General features: G+C 38.9%; 1 protein-coding gene across 1 annotated transcript in view; it reads left to right on the top strand.

The window, feature by feature from the left end:
- Positions 1–24,361, top strand: part of LOC136864935 (neuronal acetylcholine receptor subunit alpha-7) — a 1,331,175-nt gene that overhangs the window by 350,332 nt on the left and 956,482 nt on the right. The window lies entirely within an intron of this gene.

The following is a 24,361-nucleotide window of genomic DNA, read 5'->3' as shown; positions in this document are numbered from 1 at the left end:
ATAGAAAGTGCAAGGTAGCTAAGGAAGAACGGCTGAAGGAGAAGTGCAAGGATGTCGAAGATTGTATAGTCCTGGGAAAGGTAGATGCTGCATACAGGAAAATCAAGGAAATCTGTGGAGAAAGGAAATCTAGGTGTATGAATATTAAATTCTCGGATGGAAAGTCACTTCTAGGGAAAGAAGACAAAGCAGAAAGATGGCAGGAGCATATCCAACAGGTGTATCAAGGTAAAGATATAGATAATTTGGTTCTGGAATATGAAGAGGCTGTTGATGCTGATGAAATGGGAGACCCAATTTTGAGGTCAGAGTTTGACAGAGCTGTGAGTGACCTAAACAGGAACAAGGCACCTGGAATTGATGACATTCCCTCTGAATTACTGACTGCCTTAGGAGAAACCAGCAAGGCAAGGTTATTCCCTTTAGTGTGTAAGATGTATGAGACTGGAGAAGTCCCATCCGATTTTCGGCAGAATGTTGTTATACCTATTTCCAAGAAAGCCTGTGCTGACAGCTGTGAAAACTACCGCACCATTAGTTTAGTATCTCATGCCTGCAAAATTTTTACACGTATTATTTACAGAAGAATGGAAAAACAAGTTGAAGCTGAGTTGGGAGAAGATCAAATTGGCTTCAGAAGAAATGTAGGAACACGTGAAGCAATCCTGACTTTACGTCTGATCTTAGAGGATCGAATCAAGAAGGACAAGCCCACGTACATGGCGTTTGTAGATCTAGAAAAGGCATTCGATAATGTTGATTGGACCAAGGGCTTTGAAAAAGAAGCAGCAATCCTGAAGGGAGTGAGGCAAGGTTGCAAATTGTACCCCCTCATTTTCAATGTGTACATAGAACAGGCAGTAAAGGAAATCAAGGAGAAATTTGGGAAAGGGAATCACAGTCCAAGGAGAGGAAATCAAAACCTTGAGATTTGCTGATGATATTGTTATTTCATCTGAGACTGCTGAAGATATCGAGAAGTTGCTGAATGGTATGGATGAAGTCTTGGGTAAGGAGTACAGGATGAAAATAAATAAGTCCAAGACAAAAGTAATGGAGTGCAGTCGAACGAAGGCAGGTGATGCAGGAAATATTAGATTAGGAAATGAAGTCTTAAAGGAAGTAGATGAATATTGTTACTCGGGTAGTAAAATAACTAACGATGACAGAAGTAAGGAGGTCATAAAATGCAGACTAGCACACGTAAAAACGACCTTTCTTAAGAAAATAAATTTGCTCACTTCAAACATTGATATAGGAATCAGAAAGATGTTTTTGAAGGCTTTCGTCTGGAGCGTGGCATTGTATAGAAGTGAAACGTTTACAATAACTAGCCCAGAAAGAAAGAGAATAGAAGCTTTTGAAATGTTGTGTTACAGAAGAATGCTGAAGGTGAGATGGATAGATCGAATCACGAATGGAGAGATAATCGAATTGGTGAGAGGAGATCGATTTGGCTAAATTTGACGAGAAGGAGAGATAGAATGATAGGACACATCTTAAGAAACCCATGACTTGTTCAGTTAGTTTCTGAAGGAAGTGTAGGTGGTAAGAACGGTAGGGGTAGACCAAGGTATGAATATGACAAGCAGATTAGAGCAGGTGTAGGATGCAATAGTTACGTAGAAATGAAAAGTTTAGCACAGGATAGGGTGGCATGGAGGGCTGCATCAAACCAGTCTATGGACTGATGACTCAAACAACAACAGTATTATTATTACCATATAAATTCTTAAAATAAATTAAACTTGTAACTGTCTCTATCGCACATTAAACTTATTATTATTATTATTATTATTATTATTATTATTATTATTATTATTATTATTATTATTATTATTATTATTATTATTATTATTATTATTATTATACATCACACCAAACAGTCAGTAAAATACCGCGTAAGGTGTAACCTTGTGTGTAGTTATTTAGAATGTTAATTGTATAAAAAGAAATATACTTAACAATGATGCCCCAAGAACGAGTGAATGACAGGTATGATCAACAGCACATGGTGCAGCATCGAACAGGAATTGAATATGATGGCGTGATATTTTAATTTAGCTGTTTCTTCAGTGACAGTGACAAAGGTTTTAAGACGCTTCAGACTCATTTTCTGGCTTAATAAAGTAGTTTATGTAAAACCTGAAACGAACATTAAAGAATTTTGGAATGAATTACAAGATATTGCGTTTTGTTGTGTTAAGTTTGGCTTTTTATAACGTACAACCTCTTACCGCGTGTTGAATATTCATGTTTAATGTTCTCAATTATGTTTTTGTTTTTGTTAATCTATTTGTATATTTCAAGGGCATAGAGTTGCTATACTTCTGACTTCATTTCTTAAATCGATAATGTGACTTTTCCATTTCATTTTCACTTCAATTAATAATCCCAAATACTTAACATTATTTACTTTATAAATTTTGTAGCACTTACAATTAAATTTACAGTTGTTGTGTACAGTCAATTCATTAAAGGAGTTTCTTGTATCTGTTATTGAAAAATAATAAAATTTATCTTCTTAGTGTTTAATAACAATTCATTGTTATCTAACGATGCTTTAACTTTAAGCGGTGCTCGAGTTGCTCTCTGTGTGACGAGATTCCAGCTATCACTCTCAACGTAAATGACTGTATCATCTGCATTTAGTCATTTGCTATTGCTTTCTCTAGATCATTAATAAATAGAATAAACAATGATGACCTAATAGTGTTCCTTGTGGTACACCCTTTATTATCTTCATCGGTGTGGCTAAAGATTGATTAATTTTAACATACTGTACTCGATCTCTAAAGTAACACTCAGCACCTCACTTCTAAAGCCGTATTATTCCAATTTCTGGAGGAGCAAGCAGTGTGACACACTATTGAACGCCTTTTCGAGGTCGATAAATATCCCTGTGGAGAGCAGAGAAAAATTAAAATTTCCATATATTATCTTGATTAAGGTGGATATAGCATCAGTCGTTCCGAGGTTTTTAATGAATCCAAACTGTCTGGGCGAATGTACTGGCAAATATTTCTCTTTAAGCATTTCTCGAATATCTTTGATATTGATATAGTTATCGTAATGGGTCTATAATATTTTTAATGTCATAAATATTTCCAGACTTGTGAAGGGGTTTTAACTATTGTTGTTTTAAGCTGCTTTGGAAAGCAACGTAAGGTGAATGAATCGTTGATAATAATCAGCAACGGTTCCTTTAATGACTCTATATTTTCTTTAAAAATTCGAGCCAAAATATTGTCTATTCCTACAGCTTGATTTTCATCTACTTCACTCAAACATCCCTTCAGATCGTATTCTGTTACCGGTGCGAGGAAGCAAGTGTGAGGGTTGCGAGCGATATTTAATGTGTAGTCGAAATCTGTCTGTGATGCTTTGCATTCTCAGTGGTTTAGTTGTTGAAATAATTGTTAAATTTATTAGAAATATCGAAGTCATCTTTAAAGACTTCACCTTTATATCTGTTTTCCTTGATCACTTCTTTTCTAACTGACCTTTGTGTTATTTCACTGACAATACCCCAGACCTTACCCCAGTGATTTGAATTGCGATTAATCAGATCGTTTTAACAAATAGATCATTTAGTTTCTTCCTATATTTCCTGCACTGTTTTTTAATTTCCAAGTCATTCTTATATTCAAATATTGTCGATAATGTCGGCCTCTTGTGTGAATATAATTCAGCAAACCGTAAGTAATCCATTTTGTTCTTTTAATTTCCTTTGATTTCAAATCAACAGTGCACATGCTCATGCAACTTTTAATCGTATTCACGAATTTATCATTTTGACGCCTAAATCATTGCGATTTAAGATGTCTCTCCAATTTATTTTACTTAAATGTTTTTTCAGCTCATAACGATCTATTTTCAGTCAGTTACGTCGAAAATTTTATGTATTTCTAGAGACGGAGTTATTTTGAATGTTGAGGCTTACTATTCTAACATAACGATCTGAAATTGTACTTTGAGAGATGATAGATATAATGTCGTCATTTCTCAATCTACTTTTAATCAAAACAGGATCAATACAGGATTTACTGGTGCCGGATACTCTAGTAGGCTTGTTTATTAAGGACTGGAAATTACTTTCTTGTTACATGTTGAGAGATATTGGTCACAGTCTTGCTCATTAAAAAGGTATATACTTGTGTCCTCTATTATCAGTCCGTTTTCAACATGGCATTTCTCCTGGATATAATAATCTAATGCACTGAGAAACCGCTGTTTGTGATATTCATGTGATCGATATACTCCTGTAATGGCTACTTTATTATTACATACATAATTATAGACAGTTATGCCTTTCAGCGCTCAGTCTGCAATCTTCTGTGAACTTACTAAACGTCACCACAATCGTCTATTTGCAACTAGTGTTGTGGCCTCATTTAGTTATATAACTCTTATCCTTAAATCATTAGAAACTGAGTCTAACCATCCTCGTCTTGGTCTCCCTCTACCTCTCTTACCCTCCATAACAGAGTCCATTACACTCCTAGGTAACCTATCCTTCCCCATTCGCCTCACATGATTCCTCCACCGAAGCCGGTTTATGTGTACAGCTTCATCCATCGAGTTCATTCCTAACTTAGCTTTTATCTCCTCATTCCGTGTACCCTCCTGCCATTGTTCCCACCTGTTTGTACCAGAAATAATTATCGCTACTTTCATGTATGCCACTTCTAACTTGAACCTCCTTGACCTTCGCTAGCTCATTAATTACCCTACTGGACACTGACCTTGTTCCCAACCATTTGTACGAACTCCGTGCTTACATCGACTTCTTTCTTAGCAATAACTTACAGCTGATTATCAGATTTTGCTGTAAATAGTCAGAATAGGTTTAGAAGATTATTATATAGCTTACCAAATACCAAAGAAGAACACTTAAGTCGTTGTCTTGAAAGCATATGATCATAGGTTCGATGTCATAATTTTAACGGAAATTGGTCACTGAGTAATGTAAATATAAGTAACCATTCCTTGTGCAAATCTTATTACAATGAGGGTTCGTTTAGAAAAAGATATAGGAGATTATAAAGTGTACTTGACAGGTGTTAGACGAGTAGGGGCATCAAGTATTGCATGAGTAGATCGCAGAAGTATGCGGAATGGAGAAGTATATTAGACATTTTTCTTACTTATATTAGAAGCATACGGAAAAATAAGAACAATTAAGTCGTTGTTTTGAAAGCATATGATCATAGGTTCGATGTAAAAATTGTTACAGTAATTGGTCACAGCGTAATGTAAATATAAGTAACCATGCCTTGTACAAATCTTATTACAATGAGGGTTCAGGTAGGAAACGTGATGGTGTTGTGTTAATGGTAAAATATGGTTCGGAAGACGAAATGGAAATTTTTCAATCAATCAATACTGATCTGCATTTAGGGCAGTCGCCCAGGTGGCAGATTCCCTATCTGTTGCTTTCCTAGCCTTTTCCGAAATGATTTCAAAGAAATTGGAAATTTATTGAACATCTCCCTTGGTAAGTTATTCCAATCCCTAACTCCCCTTCCTATAAATGAATATTTGCCCCAGTTTGTCCTCTTGAATTCCAACTTTATCTTCATATTGTGATCTTTCCTACTTTTATAAACGCCGTTCAAACTTATTCGTCTACTAATGTCATCACATGCCATCTCTCCGCTGACAGCTCGGAACATACCACTTAGTCGAGCAGCTCTTCTTCTTTCTCTCAATTCTTCCCAACCCAAACATTGCAACATTTTTGTAACGCTACTCTTTTGTCGGAAATCACTCAGAACAAATCGAGCTGCTTTTCTTTGGATTTTATCCAGTTCTTGAATCAGGTAATCCTGGTGAGGGTCCCATACACTGGAACCATACTCTAGTTGGGGTCTTACCAGAGACTTATATGCACTCTCCATTACATCCTTACTACAACCCCTAAACACCCTCATAACCATGTGCAGAGATCGGTACCCTTTATTTACAATCCCATTTATGTGATTACCCCAATGAAGATCTTTCCTTATATTAACACCTAGATACTTACAATGATCCCCAAAAGGAACTTTCACCCCATCAACGCAGTAATTAAAACTGAGAGGACTTTTCCTATTTGTGAAACTCACAACCTGACTTTTAACCCCGTTTATCAACATACCATTGCCTGCTGTCCATCTCACAACATTTTCGAGGTCATGTTGCAATTGCTCACAATCTTGTAACTTATTTATCACTCTATAGAGAATAACATCATCCGCAAAAAGCCTTACCTCAGATTCCACTCCTTTATTCATATCATTTATATATATAAGAAAACACAAAGGTCCGATAACACTGCCCTGAGGAACTCCCCTCTCAACTATTACAGGGTCAGACAAAACTTCACCTACTCTAACTCTCTGAGATCTATTCTCTAGAAATATAGCAACCCATTCAGTCACTCTTTTGTCTAGTCCAATTGCACTCATTTTTGCCAGTAGTCTCCCATGATCCACCCTATCACATGCTTTAGACAGGTCAATTGCGATACAGTCCATTTGACCTCAAGAATCCAAGATATCTGCTATATCTTGCTGGAATCCTACAAGTTGAGCTTCAGTGGAATAATCTTTCCTAAAATCGAATTGCCTTCTATCGAACCAGTTATTAATTTCACAAACATGTCGAATATAATCAGAAAGAGTGCCTTCCCAAAGCTTACATACAATGCATGTCAAACTTACTGGCCTGTAATTTTCAGCTTTATGTCTATCACCCTTTCCTTTATACACAGGGGCTACTATAGCAACCCTCCATTCATCTGGTATAGCTCCTCCGACCAAACAATAATCAAATAAGTACTTCAGATATGGTACTATATCCCAACCCACTGTCTTTAGTATATCCCCAGAAATCTGATCAATTCCAGCCGCTTTTCTAGTTTTCAACTTTTGTATCTTATTGTAAATGTCATTAATATCATATGTAAATTTTATTACATCTTTGGCCTTATTCTCCTCCTCTATCTCGATATTATCCTTGAAACCAACAATCTTTACATACTGCTGACTGAATACTTCTGCGTTTTGAAGACCTTCACATACACACTCCCACTGTTCATTAATTATTCCTGGAATGTCCTTCTTGGAACCTGTTTCTGCCTTAAAATACCTATACATACCCTTCCATTTTTCACTAAAATTTGTATGACTGCCAATTATGCTTGCCGTCATGTTATCCTTAGCTGCCTTCTTTGCTAGATTCAATTTTCTAGTAAGTTCCTTCAATTTCTCCTTACTTCCACAGCCATTTCTAACTCTATTTCTTTCCAGTCTGCACCTCCTTCTTAGTCTCTTTATTTCTCTATTATAATAAGGTGGGTCTTTACCATTCCTTACCACCCTTAAAGGTACAAACCTGTTTTCGCATTCCTCAACAATTTCTTTAAACCCATCCCAGAGTCTGTTTACATTTTTATTTACCGTTTTCCACCGATCATAGTTACTTTTTGAAACGGCCTCATGCCTGCTTTATCAGCCATATGGTACTGCCTAACAGTCCTACTTTTAAGACCTTCCTTTCTATCACATTTATTTTTAACTACCACAAAAACAGCTTCATGATCATTAATTCCATCTATTACTTCAGTTTCCCTATAGAGCTCATCTGGTTTTATCAGCACCACATCCAGGATATTTTTCCCTCTGGTCGGTTTCATCACTTTCTGAATCAGCTGTCCTTCCCATATTAACTTATTTGCCATTTGTTGGTCATGCTTCCTGTCGTTCGCATTTCCTTCTCAATTTACATCTGGCAAATTCAGATCTCCCGCTACAATCACATTTCTTTCCATGTCGTTTCCCACATAGCTGACTATCCTATCAAATAATTCCGAATCTGCGTCAGTGCTACCCTTTCCCGATCTGTACACTCCAAATATATCAAGTTGCCTATTATCTTTAGATATGAGCCTTACACCTAGAATTTCATGTGTCTCATCATTAATTTTTTCGTAGCTTAAAAATTCTTCTTTCACTAGAATGAACACTCCCCCTCCCACCATTCCTATCCTATTTCTACGATACACACTCCAGTGCCGTGAGAAAATTTCTGCATCCATTATATCATTTCTCAGCCATGATTCAACTCCTATTACAATATCTGGTAAATATATATCTATTAAATTACTTAATTCTATTCCTTTCTTTACAATACTTCTACAGTTCAACACTAACAATTTTATGTCATCCCTACTTGATTTCCAGTTCCCTGTTCCCTTATCACCGCTCCCTAGGCCATCCCGTTTCCCTGAATGTACCTCCCTATTACCCTTCCAAGCAAATTTCCTAACTTATATGTACCACTGCGGTTTAAATGAAGGTCATCTGAGCGCAGATCCCTATCTCCTACCCACCCATTAGGATCTAGAAATTTCACTCCCAGTTTCCCACATACCCACTCCATAGTCTCATTTAAATCCCCAATCACCCTCCAGTCAGTATCCCTCCTACACAGTATTCCACTAATAACAATCTCCGCTTTCTTAAACTTCACCCGTGCTGCATTTACCAGATCCCACACATCTCCAACTATGTTGGTACTTATATCAGCTTTCCTTACGTTGTTGGTACCAACGTGAAACACTACCACCTTCTCCTTCCCCTCCTCCCTCTCTTCTACTTTCCTCAACATCTGCCTCAACCTAATTCCTGGATAACATTCTACCCTGGTTCCTTTTCCTCCACACACTTTCCCCACGTGTCTAACGATGGAATCCCCCATGACCAGAGCCTCAACCCTCCCCACCTCATCTGATCCCCTCCCCTCCTGGTCAGCCCTATCTTCTCTCACTGCTGCAGAAGCTACTTACTCCTCCCTTTTCTCCTTCCCATGACCCTGTTCCACCTGTCTTTTCCTATCCTCTACTCTACATTTCCCTTTCCTACCTTTTCCCTTCCTCCTACTTCCATTACTTTAGGTTTCTCAGAGAAGTAAGTAACTATGGCAATAAGAAAGTTGGTTCATAATGTGGGTTTGTGTACTGTAGTCACGTCCTAGTTCGTGAAGCGTGGGCAGCGGCTGAGTGGCCGAGTAAGTGGTCCTGAGAGTCGGGATACCAGTTGCTACGGAATGGGAGTGGGCATTTAGGACATATTCCGAGTCATTGCTCTCCTTGTGCTCAGGGAATATACAATCCACCGTTAGATGAGAGATCCTCACTTAGACGATGTGTAAGCAGGGTAGCATCAAGCTTCACAGGATTTACCGAGCTCAGAGCATTTTAAGCAAGCCTCGGTCCTATGGGAGTAAAAGAGTCGCACTCCCATTTGACAGGCGAGGCACAAATCGGAAACAACTTGGCGAATGAGATGAAATTCGATTGGGAGCTCTCATTATTAATGTTCCTTAATGGTTCAGCAAAATGTGTTCATCTCGATGTGCTAGGAGTTAATGATATTCGGGTAAGTTAGAAAACGATAAACAGATAGAAGATTATAAAGTGTACTTGACAGGTGTTAAAAAGGGAAAGGCAGAGTATGGGGTACAGCTGTTCATCACGAATACAATTGCACCCAACATAGTTTCTGTTAAGCACGTAAATGAGCGAATGGTGAGGGTAGATTCAGCAGTTGGAAGAATTAGGACGAGAATTGTTGCGGTGTATTCACTATGTGAGGGTGCAGATGAGGATGAAGTTAACAAGTTTTATGAAGCATTGAGTGATATAGTAGTCAGGGTCAAAAACAAGGATAGGATAGTGCTAATGGGCGATTTCAATGATGCGAGAGTTGGAAATAGAACTGAAGGATACAAAAGGGTGTCGGTAAATGTAGGGGAAATATGGAAGCTAATAGGAATGGGAAGCATTTGCTGGACTTATGTGCTAGTATGGGTTTAGCAGTTACGAATACACTCTTCGAGCATAAGACTATTCACCGCTACACGTAGGAGGCTTGGGGTACCGGATCCATAAGCGACTATATATTAACCGACTTAGAATTCAGGAAATCTGTTAAGAATATACAGGTTTCCCGCCAATCTTTAGATAGTAGAGACCACTATCTGATATGTAGTGAACTAGGACAAAGAAAGTGAAATTTGTCTGCAAACGAATAAGGGTGGAAAATATCTAGGACGAGGAAATTAGACAGAAGTACGTGTATATGATTAGTGAGAAGTTCCGAACAGTGGACGGTAAGCCGCTTCAGGATATAGAACGAGAATGGAAGGCATGCAGGGATCCTGTAGTAGAAACAGCAAGGGAATGCCTGGGAACAACTGTGTGTAAAGATAGGGAAAAGCAAACATATTGATGGAATGATGAAGTCAAAGAAGCTTAAACGTAAAAATAAGGCGTTTCAGGTGTACCAGAAATGGCTGCAAAACAAGGGCTGATGCAGACGTAGATGAAAGAAACAGAGCGAAAGAAATAGTTGTTGAATTAAGAAATAAGGCGTGGGAAGATTTTGGTAATAAGCTGGAAAGGCTAGGTCAAGCAGCACGGAAACCTTTCTGGACAGTAATAACGAATCTTAGGAGGGAGGGAAAAAGGAAATGAACAGTGTTTTGTGTAATTCAGGTGAACTCGTAGTAGATCCCAGAGAATCACTGGGCAGATGGAAGGAGTACTTTGAAAATCTTCTGAGCATAAAAGGGAATCTTCCTGGTGGTGTCGCGAACAACAGAGCTGATGGACAGGAGGAAAATGATGTTGGTGAAATTACGCTTGAGGAAGTGGAAAGGATGGTAAATAAACTCAATTTCATAAAGCAGCAGAAATAGATGAAATTAGACCTGAAATGGTGAAGTATAGTGGGAAGGCAGGGATGAAATGGCTTCATAGAGTAACATGTTTAGCATGGAGTATTTTATAAAGGTACCTTCAGATTGGACAGAAGCAGTAATTGCACCTATCTATAAGCAAGGAAACAGGAAGGACTGCAACAACTATCGAGGTACCTCATTGAATACTATACCAGGCAAAGTACTCACTGGCATCTTGGAAGGAAGGGTGAGATCACTTGTTGAGAGGAAGTTGGATGAATCCAGTGTGGTTTCCGTCCACATAGGGGCTGTCAGGATCAGATTTTCTGTATGCGGCAGGTAATTGTAAAATGCTACGAGAGGAGTAGACAGTTATGTTTATGATTCGTAGATTTAGAAAAGGTCCGCCTCTGTGGTGTAATGGTTAGTGTGATTAGCTGCCACCCCCGGAGGCCCGGGTTATATTCTAGGCTCTGCCACGACATTTGAAACCGAGCTCGATAGCTGCAGTCGCTTAATTGCGGCCAGTATCCAGTAATCGGGAGATCGTGGGTTCGAGCCCCACTGTCGGCAGCCCTGAAGATGGTTTTCCGTGGTTTCCCATTTTCACACCAGGCAAATGCTGGGGCTGTACCTTAATTAAGGCCACGGCCGCTTCCTTCCACTTCCTAGGCCTTTCCCATCCCATCGTCGCCATAAGACATATCTGTGTCGGTGCGACGTAAAGAAAATAGCAAAAAAAAAAAAACGACATTTGAAAAGTGGTACGAGGGGTGGAACAGGGTCCACTCAGCCCCGGGAGGTTAAATGAGTAGAGGTGGGATCGATTCTCACCTCAGCCATCCTGGAAGTGGTTTTCTGTGGTTTCCGCACTTCTGCTCCAGGCAAATGCTGGGATGGTACCTGACGTAAGGCCACGGACGCTTCCTTCCCTCTTCCTTGTCTATCCCTTCCAAGCTTTCCATCCTCCCTTCAGGCCCCTGTACAATAAAGCAGGTGAGGCCGCCTGGGCGACGTACTAGTCATTCTCCCCAGTAGTATCCCCGACCGAATGTCTCACGCTCCAGGACACTGCCCTTGAGGCGGTAGAGGTGGGATCCCTCACTGAGTCCGAGGGAAAAACCAACCCTGGAGGGTAAATAGATTAAGGAGGAGAAGAAGACCTAGAAAAAGCATATTGCAGACTACGGCGGGAAGAGGTGTTCGCCGTACTGGGGGACAATGGGATTAAGGGTGGATTATTAAAATCAATCAAAGGCATATGTTGACAATTGGGCTGTAGTGAGAATTGACAGTAGAATGAGTTCTTGATTCGACCTATTTTTCAGGGGTTAGACAAGGCTGTAATCTTTCACCTTTATTGATTATTGTTTACATGGATCTCCTGCTGCAAGGTATAAAATTGCAGGGAGGGATTCAGTTAAGTGGAAATGTAGTAAGTAGTCTGGCCTATGCTGACGAGTTGGTCTCAATGGCAGATTGTGCCGAAAACCTGCAGTCTACTATCTTGGAACTTGAAAATAGATGCAATGTGTATGGTACGAAAATTAGCCGTTCTAAGACTAAATTTATGTCAGTAGGTAAGAAATGCTAGAGAATTGAATGTTATATTGAGAATAATAAGCTGGAACAAGTGGATAATTTCAAGTATTTAGGATATGTATTCTCCCAGGATGGTAGTAGCCTATAGTAAGTAAGATTGAATCAAGGTGCAGGAAAGCTAATGGAGTGAGCTCGAAGTTGCGATCACCAGTATTCTGTATAAAGGAAGTCAGCTCCCGGACTAAACTATCTTTACATCAGTCATAAACTAGAAGTAACAGATATGAAAGTAGCGAGAATGATAGCTGGTACAAGCAGGTGGGAACAATGACAGGTGGGTGCTCGGAACGAGGAAATAAAAGCAAAGTTAGGAATGAACTCGATGGATGGAACTGTACGCATAAAATGGCATCCGTAGTGGGGCCATGTGAGACAGGTTGCCCAGCATAATAGTGGAATATGTTATGGAGGGTAAGACGCGTAGAGGGAGACCAAGACGACGATGGTTAGACTCGTTTCCAATGATTTAAATATAAGAGATATAGAATAAACGATGCCACATGACTAGTTAAAAATAGAGTATTGTGGCGGCGATTAGTAAATTCACAGAGGCTTGCAGACTGAACGCTGAAAGGCATAAATGTCTATAATGAAGGTAGATGTATGTATAATGACTGAAGTGCATAACAGATGAAAGAAAACCCATTCACACCGCATTCATACGCTGACTCTCACAACTCAGTTATATGTGCCAATGAAAATAATAATAATAATAATAATAATAATAATAATAATAATAATAATAATAAGAAGAAGAAGAAGAAGAAGAAGAAGAAGAAGAAGAATGTTGTCTACAAGCTGGGTGAGATAAGACTGATCGTAACGTCTCTGTGCTGGATCATTTGCATGAGAGTATTATTGCTTACTAGTGTAGGTAATTGCAATTAGGGTTTTCAGATCCAGGCATGAGGAAATTCACCTGGGCTCCAATTAAGCTTCCTCAAGGTTGAGTAGAAAGCCTCGTGGTGTAAATTCCAAACACTCACATTAGTTTCGTGTCTCTGCACGCTCCGCTAAAGGAGCTGCTCTGTTACAAGTGTGGTTCTCGTGAATACACCACGCCAGTCCTAGTTGGAATCTAGCCACGAGAATAAGATCACTTCTAGGAAAATATCGATCATTTGCACCTCATCATGGTTGACTTGAATCCATGAAAATACCTCATAGTTCAATAAAAGTTATATAGAAATAATGTATATAAAATGGGATAAATTTTCCGAGAATATCTGGGCTACAGTATAAAAAGCATTTTCAAAGCACCCGTGCGGGCGTTCTTGTGTAACGTAATTTGGTGTGCATCCTTTCCATCTTTTCAGTGAAAGTGTGATCACTTTTACATTCTTCTGATGTAACAGTAGAAGAACGGGACAATGAGGAACTGTTCAAACTATCGCACCATTGCTTTAACCTCATACGCCATAGAGATTTTGCTGTGTATCGTGAGTCTGCGCCTTAAGCCTTACACTATACCTCATATAACCATAGATTTCTGCATTATTGTTTTCATTTGCTTTCTGGTCAATAAAAAAACATTTAACTGTCTTTTCTGGGCCCAACTGTGGCAATAACTTTGAATTTTGGGTCCAGTACACGTAATTTCTTTGTTGAAAAATCTGTATGATACAGATGATGATGTATGATCTGTATGATTACATTGCCGCTGCAGGAATCAGAGGTCACACTTCGGAATTCTTTGGAGTGTCCAAGAGTGTCGGACAAGGCTGTACGCTCGCAATATTACTGTACATCACCTATGCCGATTACGTCGCAAGGAAAGCCCTTCATGGTTGAACGTAAGGCATCTTCCTAACTTTCCTTATAATTTTCCTTCAAAGGCGTTTACTAGGAAGTCATTATGTTTCAGGATATATCCTACAAGTTTTCACTTCCCTCTTTCTGTACAGTCTCCGTTGCTCACTGATTTCCTGAGAGGCTCAGGCGATTGAGGCGATGGCCTTCTGATCCCTACTTGGCAGGTTCGATCCTGACTCAGTCCGGTGGTATTTAAAGGTGCTCAAATACGTCAGCCTCGTGTCGGTCGATTTACTGGTACGTAAAGGAACTCCTGCGGAACTAAATTTCAGCACATTGGTGTCTCCAAAAATCGTTAAGTAGTTAGTGGGACGTAAAGCAAATAACATTATTATTATTATTATTATTATTATTATTATTATTATTATTATTATTATTATTATTATTATTATTTACTTACTGGGCAAGCAGCCCATAATAACACTATTCAGGGGGAATGTGGATGATGCCTGACCACCGAATAATGAAAGCACGGGCTAAGAAAGAGGAGGGCCACGAAGGGTGAAACTTCAAGACTCTCTGAGCCTTGTAATCTAATAATGTCGGGTTTGGAAGGGAACAAGAGTTGGACAAGGGTGGTCGAATACTAAAGGTAAAATTGAGGAGACTGAAATTAGTAAGTGGAAACTATGCCAGACTCAGCTAGGGAACGCTGGTTGAGAGTAGGTTTGCCACCTGTCCCTATTATGAACTGTTTTCGCTTAAAAACGAGCGTTTGTCCTTTTTTGTCTCTAAATATTTTTAAATCCGTATTCGATTAAAGCGCCATTGAAGTTCAAAATAGTTCCATTATTTTTTTCTCTTTGGAGCCTCAGAAGAAGGAAATCTCGTGATGTTTCGTCATTTTGTGGTAAAGCTGATCATGTTGAATTATTTACCTCGTCCTCTGCCGCGTACTTCCGTAGGTCTTCCCTTTCAATTTCTAACGTGATTGTTCAAGCTGTTTGAGACTAAATATACGTAAATTGTGGAGTTATCGAAGCTCATCGAAGGCATCAATGTTGAGATGTCAGATGAATTGTACTGTATGTATAGCTAAAATTTTGGAAGTTAGTTCATTTTATGAATTTCAATAATTACCTTATTCTATTGAATTTGTTGTATTTATGAACTGTCCCTTATTTTCGTGAAACATCTCGTATTTTTAGGTAAAGGTCCCTTATTTCTTACATCAAAAATGGACAACCCTAGTTGAGAGGCCCAGGTCCCCCTTTCAGTAGTGCCCCTTACGACACGTAGAGAATATCTTGGGAGTATTCTACCGCACCCATGCACAGCCTCTTTATTTCCTTCTATAGCTTCGCATCCGGGAGATAGTGGGTTCGAACCCCACTGTCGGCAGAACTGAAGACGGTTTTCAGTGGTTTCCCATTTTCACACCAGGCAAATGCTGGGGTTGTACCCTAATTAAGGCCACAGCCGCTTCCTTCCCATTTCAAGGCCTTTCCTGTCCCATCGCCGCCATAAGACCTATCTGTGTCGGTGCGACGTAAAGCGAATAGCAAAAAAAAAAGAAATAGCTTCTGTAGCTTCTATTTGTGGAAGCTGCCCCAAAAATCTTCCCCCCCCACTACGTAAACAATTCCTCGGTACGGCCTTACTGATGACATTACTCTCTTTTGACAGCAGTGAAGATGAACCTGCTTGCAAGGGTAAAGGAAACAACTTTGAATATCAAAGCACAATCAATATAATGAATATGAAAAAGTCCATACTAAGTGCATAGTTATGATAATCGATCAAACACATTACCCCGCATAGCAGCTCATAGGCTATTTAAGAGACACGAGTTAGTGACAGAAGATCTCTCATGCAGAAATCTCCCGAGTAGACGGAGCTGCGGGAGTCTGGCAGAATAGGTCTGTATTTTCTGTCTTCCCCTATGCTTACGAGAGGCTAGAGACAAATTTCGCATCGATGCCTTTGAGATATGCTGTTGGCGCAGAATACTGCCTGTGCACTGGACAGAAAGAAAAGGTAATTCGGCCATTACCGCGGAGCATAATGCCACCAAACGCCCTTCTACCCGCTCCAACCAAGGAACCCTTCAGTTTCTCGGTTATATTATACAAGTAGTTGGTGGTAACCAGAAAAGAATTGTTGATGGAAGGAAAATTTGATGATGGAAGACCAAGTAGGACATCCACTAGATAGATAGACGTGATGAAGAATAACAATAGCTTAAGTCTTCGAGGACTCATCAGAGAGACAGGAAACCGTCCAGGATGGATGCAGTCAACAAAACATGCAACCTAATGGGACCATAACACTCAGCAATGACAGTAACCTCAGATGATGATGATGATGATGATGTGACTCCTGACTCATGTTAAATTTGCATACTATCATAATTTGAATAGTTTTATTTAGTGTTTGTCATTAACTACTCATTCTGTGTTTAATACTTTACACAAATTACCACGAATAGCAGTTAAAGCTGCTGACGTCTGAGGCGTGTCCAGCCTGAAGCTCATTGCTGCGCTGTCCCTACGCTTGTAAAATTAAAATTCAATTACCAGGAGCGCTCGAGTGAGTGTTTCGCTTTTGGGGCTTTGAATGAAACTGGCAGGAAGGAAAACATTTCTCTGACTATATAGAAACAAAGATCACATTTCTACGCTAAGTGGATCACATTTTATGATTTGTTAATGAAGACAGCTATGATCAGTCTCATTATGCACAGGTTATTGCCATTTTGAAAGTGATCCAGCTAGAAAGTTGGAAACAGAGGTAATAATAATAATAATAATAATAATAATAATAATAATAATAATAATAATAATAATAATAATGTCTTGTACTTACGAAATCATAAGGTGGTAAAGGCTTCTTATCGAATATAAGTTTACACAGCAATCAGATATCAAAAATCTACGAGAATATTTCTACTCCAGAGCTGAAACATCGTGTCTTCATCAAGCTGTTTGCAAAACTGATATAAACTACTGACGTCCCAATTTATTGTCGCCGGAAATGCCTGTATATAGCCCACCTATAAAGGAGATTAATATGGCATCATGGAAGCTAAAACCTCTTCACACGAACTGCCACGAACTGAATCAGCCTCATATCAAAAATCCTGCATCGCACGCTTGGCTGGCCTAGTCTGGTCTTTCCCCAGGAAAGGAGGGATTTGTTTTGGCCAGCCATCCAAGATCAAGTAATTGCTACACGGAACTACCGTAGATTCATCTTGAATTATCCAACTGCCGCCTCTGTTCTAGAAATACAGATCGTACAGCACGTCATCTTGGCCAACAGTGATTGTAAGCTCCAATCATCCACAGAAACATTCTGTAAAACGTGAATTCCTTCAGTCGTTAACAGCGTATTGGAAATACACACTTGCACCCGTTCATACAAGCTTCTGTGGGACCGAGATGTCATAAGCGATGTCACTCTGAGCAACTATAGGCCAGATGTTATTATAATCGATAAATGAAAAAGATCCGCATGCATTATACAAACTGCTTGTCCAAACACCTCCAATTTGTAAACAACAATAGCCACAAAGGTATAAAAATACACAGAACTGGCAATAGAAATGCAACGCCTGTGGAAACTAGAATCAGTCATCACAGTTACAATACCTAGTGATATCATGTACGGGTGTTGTTCCGAAAAGCTTGCACATCTCTCGGGCCACATTAAACCTGCATCGTCACACATATGTTGAACTACAGAAAGCCACCCTCCTGAGCACCTGTCACGTTGTAAGTTTATAGGAACGACTTTTCCTCTGAATTACACTAAAGAGCATGAAGATCCAAGCCGCATTTCCGGTAATACTGAAGGATATATTCGCAAAAAGGGTAGATGAGAAAAGATTTAGGGACATCATTTGTACACATTTCTTGTAATATGTACGTTGTAATTAGTTCTGTTGTAAATATCTGTATAGTTTCATAATCAAGAGGGGACTCCTTGCTTAGGCCTAGTCAGCACAAGCCGAGCTTATATTTCTTATTAATAATAATATTAATAAAAGTAAAGTAATAAACTAAATAATAATAATAATAACGGTACTGTTTTACGTCCCCCTAACTACTTTTACGGTTTTCGGACGTGTGCCGGAATTTTGTCCCGCAGGAGTTCCTTTTCAAGTCTACCGACACCAGACTGAGCCGGGATCGTAGCTGCCACTTGGGCTCAGAGAGCCAGCACCGTAGCGCCTAAGCCACTCAGCCCGGCGAATGGAAATAACTCGGAAGAATTTCCCCGTGATTTTCCATTCCGCCTTCAGACAAATGTTGTGACAAATATCTTCGCCACTCCACGACTTCTCCGTTTCAAATGGTAGCACTAATTAATAGAAAATACCCAACACAGCAATAGATTTCCCATCACATAAACAAGCGAACACCGGCACAAATGAAGCAACTACCTCCTACATGTTTGTTTGTAACAATTTGCTTTCGTCACACCGACACAGGTAGGTCTTATGGTGGTGATGGGACAGGAAAGGGCTAGGAGTGGAAAGAAAGTGGCCGTGGCCTTAATTAAGGTGACTACTACTACTACCACTAATACAACTGTTGCCTCTCCTTGAGGTCTCCAACGCTCGGCAAGAGATACTGCAGCGGTATTATAAAGTGTTGGGGTGAAAAGTATTGTGATATTCTGGACTTGATGCTCTTAATCGTAATATTAACGTTATTTACATTATTTCCAGCGTCTTAAAAGCATGAAGTAAACTAATCCAACATTCGAAAAATGAAGTGTAGTGTTTATTCTTTCTTTCCTTTTTCATAAAATATGCGCTTGAAGGATACCGTAGACAGTATAAATGTTCTAAGTGCCAAGACTTATCTACTGAGGAGCATTCAGTAAGTATGTGTGTCAACTCGGTCACGTGTATGCAGAGAAGCTGTCGGAAATTATTTTTTTATCATAAAATTCGAAAATTGTGCGTCAAACATCTTGTTCTGGTATGATGACTATCGTTCATTTCCCAGTAAATAGTTTTTCACCCTACCAATAAATAAATCAATCAATCAATCAATCAATCAATCAATCAATCAATCAATCAATCAATCAATCAATCAATCAATCAATCAATCAATCAATCAATCAATCAATCAATCAATCAATCAATCAATCAATCAATCAATCAACACTCACCTATCTGTTGTTCACCTAGTCTTTTTCTTAAATAATTGTAAAGAATTTAATAATTAATTGAACATCTTCCATGGTATATTACGCCAACCCCTAACTCTCCTTCCTATAAATGAATATTTACTCTCTTGAATTCCAACTATAGAACTAAGTACATGAAAAGGCAAAATACGCAGCGTGCCAAGAAATATTTCGAAATTATCTAAATTTGTCACCTTTGACTTTAGGAAACGACACCATGGAACGTAGTTTATTTCAAGTATGCAAATGAACGAACGATGTGGATTGGTTTAGCACCTACAGGAATTGGGACAATTTCCATTTGACTCCTTGGAAACAACTTGGCGAACAAAATAAAATTTTATGGGGAAGCTGTCAATATTAATGGGGCTTATGGCAGGAAGGAAATAGAACTGCCCGGTTCAGCAAAGAGGATGCCTCTGGATATGTTAGGAGTTAATGATGTGGTAACGGAAGATAACGAGGAAGATATAACAGTTATCAAAGGAGGAGCAGACTGTAACATGGGATTCTTCATAGGGAACGGCACCATGGAACGTAGTTTATTTTAGATATGCGAATGAACTAACGATGTGGATTGATTTGGCACTTACAGGAATTGGGACAAGAATCGTCTTAGCGTATTTACCATGTGAGGATAAAGATGATAAAGAAGTAGGTAAATTTAATGAAGCACTGAGTGACATCGCATTCAGGACCAACAGCAAGGAGAGGATAGTGGTAATGGCTGAATTCAATCCGAGAAATGGAAATAGAACTTAAATAAATAAGAAGGTAATGGGTAAATGTGATGAAGATATGGAGTATCAATTACGAGTTCATTCTAGAAGCATGAGGCTACTCACCGCTAAACATGGGAGAATGGTATGAAACTTACTATTTCCAAGACTAAAGTGATGTCAGAAGGGAAGAAACCCAAAAACATCCATTGGCAGGTAGAAAAGATGTAACTGGAACAGGTAAATCATTTCAAGTATATGGGATGTGTATTCTCTCAAGATGGTAGTACACTAAGTGAAACTGAATCGAGGGGGAGCAAAACTGATTTAGTGATATTCTCTCAGAAAGAATCTGTCTCTACACCGATCTGTTTTCTACTGTTCGGAATATCGTATTCACAATTTGGAAGTAACGAACATGACGTTAGCATTAATGACAGCTGGTACAAACAGGAGGGAAAATGGCAAGAGGGTTATAGAAATGAGGAGATCAAGGTTAAGTTAGGGATGAACTCGATCGATGAAGCTATGTGTGGACTGATGTTTTTATGATTTACGGTCAGTGATGCATAGGAGCACCAAACTCACAGTTTTTAAGGTACAGTAATGATATTCTGTATAGTTGCTTATAGGTGAGTACATTCACTGCGAAGGTTTCAGTATTTTAGGGCATGTTTTAACAACACAATTGATTTCATTCTTTTAAAACCTTTCTTTTGCATAAATGCTCATTTTTCTCATGAAATGTTCAACACATTTTATAAAATTTTCCCAGTGCATACTTTGTATATAAACATTCTCACAAGAAGTTTTACAAATATGTACCTCCCAGATGAATTTAAAAACTTTTAAATATATATTTCTGATAAAAATACCAGTAAAATTCCCATGGTCTTCTCCCCTTATCTCAAGTTACAGTATATACATAGTTTTCTTTAGGTAATATTTATGCGTGATACTGCAATGAGGGTTTTTGTGTGTGTAGGTTCTGAGAAAAATGTACACGCATAAAAATTAGAAATATAATTAGCAGAAAGCGCCATTTAAAGTCGGACGTACCATTCCCATGCCCTTGCAATATACATCTTCAGAAGGCTCCAGAGCTGTATCCGTTATACTTCTCTTCTGGCTTCTTTTCTTCTGCCCTGCTTCCATGACCTGATCGCCGACTGCGGAGGTGCGTTGCAATTCCATAATCTTAAAAATGTATTTTGTGAAAGTAGCTACCTTGAAGCCAATTTTCTGCAAGATCTCCATCCTTTATATGTTTCCATTATTTAAATATCACAACAGCATCAAAAGTTGCATTCTAACAACGCTGGGAGGTATAAAAGTTGTTTGAGGGCACCTTTTCAGCATCAGTGCATTATAGAACTCAGTGGGATTTTCAGATTTTGCCATGGACACATTTCCGTAGTAAGTCAGGTGTGGCCAGGGACCTTGGTTACATTCATTATACTGTCAGGGTGGGGCTGTTTGTGAGTGCATGAAATATCCCTCTGTGACTGGTTATTTTGACAACAACTAATGGGGCACAGGTTATGTACAGGATAATCATATGTTTATGACATCTGAAAAATATGTAGCCCATACTGCTCGCTTCATATCTTAAACACGGGTAGGATTCTCTCTGATATTTCCATAAAACACGTGAAGGCTATGCATCCTACTTCTTAATCTGCTCTGCTCACATAATCACTTACCATCTTCAAACTTTATCCCTCCCATGTCAATGACAAGTTTCGTCAGTTTTGAGCCCATTCGTTTCTTAACGTGCCCTATACATTCACATGTTTCAAAAACACATTCTTCTCCGGGGACTTTGCCCTCACTCACTACCTCAAACCACGAGAACCACCGCCCATAAGATATTTTTATATATGATGTAATGTTTATCAACAGATCGACTGAACATCATCTTCATTCCGGTACCCTACATTCCCCCACTACAACCAGAATAATTCATGCTGAAATTGTGTTCTTTTACTCATTTTTTCCTTCCAGCCCTCAACAGCTCTAACACCTCACTCATTACTTGTACATCGAGCACTTCAGTAGCATCAAAACTTATCGCATTCGATACATCATGAATGCGCCATCATACGAAACAATTAAGTCTGTTCTGACGTGACTACCAGCATCATCTAAGGGGTAATTGTGACTTATGTCCTCTGCTGATGCTGCTATAAGGTTCTCTTCAAAACTTCATGCAGACTTTTTTCAAATTCATTACTTATCTGGATGATCATGACAAACGGTGAGGGCACATTTATCATTCCTCTCAACAAATTTCTCCCTTCCATTTCCTTCTTACACCAGTACAACTTAACCGATAATAAAACCTTATCTTGGCTTCATAACATCAGTTATCACACTTGGATGTTTTGAATGGTTTATTGCAGCATCAGATTTGATGCATACAATATGTAAATTGCAAACCACACCCGGTCCTTACAGACTGTGAACTGTCGCTGCCATGTTTATTACAAACGCAAGCCAATTTCACCTCATTAGACAAGATTTTGATATCCATTAACCTAAATCCACTTTTTGTTGATGGTGTGTTCATCACACCTAACTTCACTGCCGTTTTGTTTTGCACGTCTTGCATTTACTAATTTCTGCACACGCTGTTAACACAATTTTGTGTACACTAATTTTAGTCGCAGCATTATGAAACATCACTACAATCCATCGGCACGCAATTATTTAACCAACATAAGCCAATGTGTTAATTTACACTTTGTAAACAAAGCAACCTCCAAGGTTACGAAACAAGCGTCTCCTACAAATTATAAATCCAAGGAGTAGTTCTTGCTGTATAGAGTATAGAACTGCTTGTCAGAGACGGCCTGAAACTCAGATTACTAAGGCAATGCTTACGAGTTACTGGAAGAAGGGGGCGTGATGATGTATAAACGCTGGATATTTAACTTCTTTTTTGAAACTTAGAATCCGAACTCGAAACTGAAACTTTGGGAAATGGTTGCCAATGACATGCGTTGCTCAATAAAATTGAAAAATGATATATTTTGACAATTGCATGCACATCCCCCCTTAAGGATAACGGGGTGTAGAACTAAACGAGGTCACAGAGCTAGTTGCATATAGAGGATTGTGGAGGTTCTTAGCTCATTCACAGAGGTTCGCGGACTGAACGCTGAAAGGAATGCCTGTCTACAATGAAGTTATGTGGGTAAATACAAGAGAGTCTCACAAACTCGACCTAATGTGGACTGAGAGGGTGTCTTTATGGAATAAGGGATGAGTTATTAACAACTCATAATATCTTACCGCATATCACTCGAATTAAATTTCTAGCACAATACAGGAGATAGAAAAGTGCAATATGCCCTAAAATTGTTGTTCAAAATTGGAAAAGAAACAAAATTGCAGAAAGGACTGGTTCTTTGTATGAAGCAAATACGGTGCTTGACTGCCGCTCGCACTCATTTCGTTTTCGTGCAGCTTCGTCAGGTAGGCGACGGTGAAACAAAATGTCCAACAAAGTGTTCCTCCATGCGAAGGAGTATTCCTTCAGTGGTATGTAGTCCTTCGCTCTGGGTCATCCTTTCCCTTGTCTTCCTTCTCTTCATCTTGATTTTTATCTTAGTTATCGCTCACTAGTGCAACTGAAGCGCTGAGATAAAAAATGGGATATGTCACTGATTAGTAGTTTACAGATACTGTATATCATTTTTTTAAAATTCTGAATAATTATATTTCTACTGTTAATGTTCCTAACTCGCTGACTATCTTTTGAAACATATAAAACTGCATTTAAATTGAAAAAAAATGAAAATTAATTTTCATTAAATAAAATACACAATCGTCGGACCTTGTACTCACACATGGTTCTTACCTGCTTACTTACACATACGTTCTTTGATGGACGCCAGATACCACCCAGTGCAGCAATAATAGAATGAGAATCTTGACTATCTCTAGGGTGTGGGGTAATGAGCATACTTTTGACAACATACCATATAAGTTCTGGGAAAAGGAGATTGGCGTTCGGTTTCCAATTAAATTTGAGGTTATGTTATTCTATTCTGGAAATGAAACGATAAATTAATTTGATAGAACAAAATATTTTCTTGAAATAATTTCAATAAAATAGTGAGAACTGCTGCGATTAAAACAGATGAGAATATGAAATTATGACATTGCAACAGAAAGAAACTAGGCATGAATTTGAATTCTTCTTGACCGGACATTTAACAATTTATACGAAATATATCCCTCACTGGTTCACTTGACTGTACCTTCAACACTTTGAGTGTAATTACGACGTATTCCTTAGATCTGGTGTTTACTGTAGATGTGTCACGCCTAATTTGGTGATCTATCCATGTGACTGCTTC

The sequence above is a fragment of the Anabrus simplex genome, chromosome 2, assembly GCF_040414725.1.
Source record: "Anabrus simplex isolate iqAnaSimp1 chromosome 2, ASM4041472v1, whole genome shotgun sequence".
NCBI classification, from domain to species: domain Eukaryota; kingdom Metazoa; phylum Arthropoda; class Insecta; order Orthoptera; family Tettigoniidae; genus Anabrus; species Anabrus simplex.
The sequence above is the reverse complement of the archived record's forward strand: the minus strand, read 5'-3'. Positions and strand labels throughout refer to the sequence as shown.